Here is a 7,500-nt window from a genome sequence, read left to right on the forward strand (position 1 = left end):
TCTTTGTCCAAAGCGACATATAAATACAAAACAACATAATAATATTTAAAAATGAACAGGGAACAGATTAAAATCTAGGTCAAATATAGTAAGGAGAATAGTTGTAGTACACAATAATATCAATTCAATCAATAGCCTAATAAAAAAGCAATGTAAAAAAGGGGAAAGGCAATAATAAAAACAATAATGTCAATTCAATCAATAATATAAAACAATAACATGCTAAGACTACATTAAGGAGAATATCAATAATAAACAATAATGTCAAATTAATTAACAGCCCAATTAAAATAAAACAACATTATATAAACCATAACACATAAGCGCTTAAACAACTAAGTATATGTTGAATAGGAATGTCTTTAGACCCCTCTTAAACGACCCAAAACTACCACAGGAACGGAGACCACTGGGCAGTTCATTCCACCAACATGGAACCACTGAAGAAAAGAGTCTGGAATTAGACCCAGTTTTTATGACTGGTCGACACAACATACGCTCACCAGAAGACCGCAGTGGGCGGTTGGGGATGTAAGGCTTGATTATTGAATTAAAATAACTAGGAGCAGATCTAGTTAGTGTCCTATAGGCCAAAGTGAGAGATTTAAATTTAATTCTGGCTACTATAGGGAGCCAATGGAGAGTAACTAGGAGAGGAGTTACATGTGTCCTCTTTGGCTGATTGAAGACCAGGCGTGCTCCAGCATTTTGAATCAGCTGTAATGATCTTGTTACACAAGCGGGTAAGCCAGCTAACAGTGAATTACAATAGTCCAGCTTAGAGATGACCATGGTCTGAACAAGAAGTTGTGTGGAATCTTGTGTCAGATAAGGTCTGATCTTCCTAATGTTGTAAAGCATAAACCGGCATGATTTTGCAATAGAAGCTATATGCTCAGAGAAGTTAAGTCGGTCATCAATTACAACGCCCAAGTTTCGTGCCGATCTAGTTGGGGTCAGTGAAGTTGAGTCAAGCTGGATGTTAATCTGTTGGGGAATAGCTGTTTTAGCTGGAAACACCAAAAACTCTGTTTTTGAGAGATTAAGCTGAAGGTGCCGATCTTTCATCCAGGCTGAAATATCCTTAAGGCATGCAGAAATCCGGTGGGAAACACTAGAGTCATCAGGTGGGAAAGACAGGTAAAGTTGAGTGTCGTCTGCATAACAGTGATGGTCAAATCCATGGGAGCGAATAGTATCACCTAAGGAAGTGGTGTAAATAGAGAAAAGCAAGGGTCCTAATACTGATCCCTGAGGCACACCTGTGGTGAGGGCATGAGACTTAGATACTTGTCCCTGCCAAGACACGTTGAAAGAACGCCCTTTAAGGTAAGATTCAAACCAGTCAAGAGCTTTTCCAGAAATTCCCAGTTCAGATAGTATAGATAGGAGAATGTCATGGTTAACAGTATCAAAGGCTGCAGATAAATCTAGTAGAATTAATACTGATGACTGAGCAGAGGACTTAGCTACTCTCAATGCTTCAGTCACAGACAGAAGAGCAGTTTCAGTAGAATGACCACTCTTGAAACCAGACTGCATAGGGTCTAGTAGATTATTCTGATGAAGAAAGTCACAAACTTGCTTGAAGACCACTTTCTCCAAAACCTTTGACAAGAAAGGAAGAAGGGAGACAGGTCTGTAGTTCTTCACCTCAGTTGGATTAAGTGTACTTTTCTTTAGCAGAGGTGTAACCCTAGCCTGTTTAAAAGAATAAGGAACTATTCCAGAACTGAGTGAAGCATTAAATACATGTGTGACTGCTGGTAGAACAGCGGGTGAGATAGACTGTAGAAGAGTGGACGGGACAGGATCTAATGGGCATGTTGTTGGACGACATCGCTGAAGCAATTGAGAGACTGCTTCCTCATCAAGAGGAGAGAAAGAGTCAAATGATGCGGTCATACTAACACAAGGCAAAGCCCTCCTTATAGGAGCATCAAACTGAGCACTTATTTTAGCAACTTTTTCAGTGAAAAATGTTGCAAAGTCATTTGCTGACAGTGAAGTAGTTGATGGTGGTGGTGGAGGATTGAGGAGAGATTTGAAAGTAGAAAAAAGTTGTCTACTGTCAGTGGCGCTCTCAATCTTGCTTTGATAGAATGCCTTTTTTGCAAGTGTAACAGTGGATGAAAAGGATGACAGCAAAGACTGGTAGTTACTAAGATCATTTCCATCTCTGGATTTACGCCATTTCCTCTCAGCAGCTCTAAGTTCCTTTCGTACTGAGACTATACTGTTCGTCAGCCATGGATGGCGAGGTTTAGAACGAGTAGGTCTTGAGGAAAGAGGACATGCTGCATTCAGACAAGATGCCAGTGTAGAGCAGAGAGTCTCTGTAGCGTCATTAACCTCAAGTGTCAAGAATGAGCTAGGAGTAGGTAAAGCAGATGTTACTAATGTTGCAAAATGGTCACTTGAGAGGCTTCTGAGATTACGCCGGAACGAAATTATCGGAGGAGGAGCAGCTGGGTTATCCAGGAGACACACAGAGAATCTGATAAAGTGATGATCCGATACATGTAATGGATTAACCAAAACCTTGTCTGTATTACAGTTACGTACCAGAATTAAATCAAGATCTTTACCAGCCTTGTGAGTAGGAGGACTGTGGACACGTGTGACATTAAATGAGGAGAGTAAGGACAGGAAGTCAATTGCAGACGAGTTATCCAAATGAATATTAAAATCGCCAAGGATTAATAATGGGCATGCATCCATTGGAATAGCAGACAGTAGAATGTCCAACTCGTTCACAAAGTTCCCAAGTTGTCCTGGAGGGCGATAAATAACCACCAAGTATAATTTGTATGGTTCAGTTATCATGATGGCATGATATTCAAACGAGTTGTGGACCTGAGCAGGCAGCAACTGTGTAAACCTCCAATCATCAGAGACGAGAAAGCCTGTCCCGCCTCCTCTACCAGACGAACGACTGGTATGCGAAAAAGCATAACTGGTCGACAACGCTGCAGGCGTGGCAGTATTCTCCGGCCTAATCCACGTCTCTGTAAGCGCAAGCAATTGAAGCGATAACTGTGAGGCCAGAGCAGGAATGAAGTCCGCTTTATTCACTGCAGATTGGCAATTCCACAACCCTACAGAAAAAGTAGGACAAGCCTGCTGAACTGATTGTTGCCTTTCAACACCAGTACGCTTATTAACCTGACCGGATACAGGAATATGTTGAAGGCACATTATTAGAAGGATTGTCAGCTAACAAGACAAGGTGAGACAAGAGTGAAACTTATCTGAGAGGTGCCTTGCTTGTGTCCTTGCTCGGTGGACTCGTCGCAGGTAGACTCGATTCGTCTTGACACGAGTAAGTCTTCACACGAGGACGGCTGCACACGAGCGCTGACGCCTCCGCTGACGCTCCAGCACAATAACCACTTTAAATGCTAGTCCTAATTGATCACGCGGAAAACCACCCCCTCTAAAAACTCACGACACCAAGGCCAGTCTAAGCGCAATTAAACAGACAGCCGTAATGAAAACAATATCAACTACCACTACCCACTACGGCTAATAACTAGTTTACCAACTTGTAACTATGACAACTACATAAACAAATCCCTTAACAACACGAGACTCCCATACAATTAAAACTTACAGCAAGTGCGGACGCAGCTCCAGAAAAAAACGAGTTGAGTTCAGTAAAGCTAACGTTAACAATCTACTTAGTCCAGCTACACTTAAAAACACCACCCCCTCTAAAAACTCACGACACCAAGGCCAGTCTAAGCGCAATTAAACAGACAGCCTTAATGAAAACAATATCAACTACCACTACCCACTACGGCTAATAACTAGTTTACCAACTTGTAACTATGACAACTACATAAACAAATCCCTTAACAACACGAGACTCCCATACAATTAAAACTTACAGCAAGTGCGGACGCAGCTCCAGAAAAACGAGTTGAGTTCAGTAAAGCTAACGTTAACAATCTACTTAGTCCAGCTACACTTAAAAACACCACCCCCTCTAAAAACTCACGACACCAAGGCCAGTCTAAGCGCAATTAAACAGACAGCCGTAATGAAAACAATATCAACTACCACTACCCACTACGGCTAATAACTAGTTTACCAACTTGTAAAAAACATACAGTATATATATATATACTGTATGTTTTTTGAGTTTACTGTCAAAATGCCAGGCTGAAGATGGTGTTAGCATAACTCAGTTTCGCAAGGTATATTTAACGTTAGCCAGCTGGGTGAGATCATTGATGATGTTTGCTTGCAGCAACAGCCATTCGCGCTGTTCGTCCGAACAACGGTTAATGATAGTCAGATGTGACTTAAAGTTAACTTATATCAATATTGCTAAAGTTCGCCTATTAAACTCACAAAACCGTACATGATTACGGGGAGTTAACGTTACATAAGTCAGCTAAACCTCCACGTTAACGTTAACCAGCAGCACATCATCTTCAGCCTAACATTTGTGACAGTAACATACTAGGCCTAGCACTACTAGTGAATGTTTTATATAAATGATATGAATATAATAAACTGTAACTTACTGAGAACTAAGGTAGGCCTAATATAAATGAGACTGCCATAACGTTAACGTAACATAAAACATTAATGTTAATGCCACCGTCACAGCAACAGCAACTATGATAGCTAGCCTAACGTTAGCTGCTACTTACTTAGTTGATCCAACAAGCATGGATGAGTTGTAAGTTAGACAGTACAACGTACATAGACTGTACACATGCCCGAATGTAATGTAGTACACTTTCACAATGAAACATTAACGTTACATAAATAAATGCTTGCTTACCATTAAGGTGGAGCTGCGAACTTGTCAGAGTGCTGAACACCGTTGGTCTGACTGACTGAACTGTTGCTCAAAAATGATCTCCCGCCGGACAGTTCAAACGTCGTCGCGCGGTGCACGTTTCAATCACCACGTCAAAATTTCCCAGTAATCCATAAATCCATGACTTTTCAATATCTTTTCAAAATGATGATTTGGATGGAAAATCAACATAATATCAATGTCACCTTGCTATCTGGGAGCTTAACTTTGTATTTATGTGCAAAAAGAAAACAGAAAACCCCAACTGATTTTCCGCCATGTTTTTTCAAAATTTTCAAAAAGCTGACAAGTGAGGGAGGAGTCAGATTTATTACTGTGTTATGATTCGCAGCAAATTTTTATTACTGTAGTTTGACCATTTTTGACCATAATTCATAGCGAAACCACAGCAACATACTGTATTCACAAATACAGTACACATTTTCCCCAAAAACAGCAGTGATGCTGTGAAAATCACGGAATCTTGTTACAGTGTAGCGCATTAGATTACTCGTTACCGAAAATATTGGTCAGATAGAGTAACGCGTTATTAAGTAAAGGTTACTGGCATCACTGTGCGTCACCGCAGGAGGTCAGGGTGCTTTACTGCAGGAGGTCAGGGTTAGGGTGTGTCACTGCAGGAGGTCAGGGTGCTTTACTGCAGGAGGTCAGGGTGCTTTACTGCAGGAAGTGATACTTTACTGCAGGAGGTCAGGGTTAGGGTGTGTCACTGCAGGAGGTCAGAGTGCTTTACTGCAGGAGGTCAGGGCGCTTTACTGCAGGAAGTGATGCTTTACTGCAGGAGGTCAGGGTTAGGGTGTGTCACTGCAGGAGGTTAGGGTGCTTTACTGCAGGAGGTCAGGGTGCTTTACTGCAGGAGGTCAGGGCGCTTTACTGCAGGAGGTCAGGGTTAGGGTGCTTTACTGCAGGAGGTCAGGGAGCTTTACTGCAGGAGGTCAGGATTAGGGTGCTTTACTGCAGGAGGTCAGGGAGCTTTACTGCAGGAGGTCAGGATTAGGGTGCTTTACTGCAGGAGGTCAGGGTGCTTTACTGTTTTACGCCCACCAGAAGGCAGCAGAGGCTGATGCAGAGTGCATGAACACACACACACACACACACACACACACCAGGGTTGTGCAGAATTCCAGAACTGAATTGAAACTGGCTCTCAAATTTCCCTTGCATCTCAATTGAGGTAGCAAACAGGAAGCAGAATTGCAATTGGAATTGTGCACAACCCTGACACACACATACAGAAGAGGGTACACACACACGTACACACACACACATACACACACACAGACACACACACAGACAGAAGAGGGTACACACACACATACACACACACACACACACACACACACACACGTACACACACACACACACACACACAGACACACACACACACAGACAGAAGAGGGTACACACACACGTACACACACACACACAGACACACGCACACACACACACACACAGACACACACACAGACAGAAGAGGGTGCAGGAGGAGAGGAAGAAAGAAGAAAGGGTGGGAGAGGAAGAGAAAAGACAGAGGAGAAGAGATGGTGTGTGTGTGTGGCAGGAGAACTCTCTGTGTGTGTGTGTGTGTGTGTGTGTGTGTGGCAGGACAACTGTGTGTCTGTGTTTGTGTGTGTGTGTGTTCGCGCATTGCCTACACTGAACTGCTGAGAACCTGTGTATATGTGTGTGTGCGCATGTGTGTGTGTGTGTGTATGTGTGTGTGTACATGTACGTGTGTGTGTGTGTATGCGTGTGTATGTGCGAGCGTGTGTGCGTCCCCTATGCAGTGCTGCTGTAATGTGACACACCCTGTTCTATTAGTCGGCATCAGCCCTCTCAGACTAACAGGAAGTGACATCATAATGGTCTGGAGGTCTGGCTGACCATGGGCTCCTAATGAAGTCTAACCCAATAAACCCTGTTCCCCTGCCACACACACACACAGCTCCCCTGCCACACACACACACACACAGTTCCCCTTCCACACACACCCACACAGTTCCCCTGCCACGCACACACACACCCACACAGTTCCCTGCCACACACACACACCCACACAGTTCCCCTGCCACACACACACACACACACACACACACAGTTCCCTGCCACACACACACACCCACACAGTTCCCCTGCCACACACACACACACACAGTTCCCTGCCACACACACACATCCACACAGTTCTCCTGCCACACACACACACACACAGTTCCCCTGCCACACACACACACACACAGTTCCCCTGCCCCAGTCTAACACACACACACACACACACCCACACAGTCCCTGCCACACACACACACACACACACCCACACAGTTCCCCTGCCACACACACCCACACAGTTCCCTGCCACACACACACACACACACCCACACAGTTCCCCTGCCACACACACACACACGCCCACACCGTTCCCCTGCCACACACACACACAGTTCCCCTGCCACATACACCCACACACACACACACACAGTTCCCCTGCCACACACACACATACACACACAGTTTCCCTGCCAGACACACACAGACAGTTCCCCTGCCACACACACACACACACACACAGTTGTAGTCTGATTGATGAAGAATATCTACTTTAGTGAAGTCTGTGCCTCAGATGTCATAAAAGTTAGAGGAGCTGCAACAAAGTACTAATTATGATG

Source organism: Alosa pseudoharengus, unplaced genomic scaffold (assembly GCF_046254945.1).
Source record: "Alosa pseudoharengus isolate Yale_2024_CS ecotype anadromous, Long Island Sound unplaced genomic scaffold, YU_APseudo_1.1 YU_APseudo_1.1_scf_4, whole genome shotgun sequence".
Taxonomy (NCBI): domain Eukaryota; kingdom Metazoa; phylum Chordata; class Actinopteri; order Clupeiformes; family Clupeidae; genus Alosa; species Alosa pseudoharengus.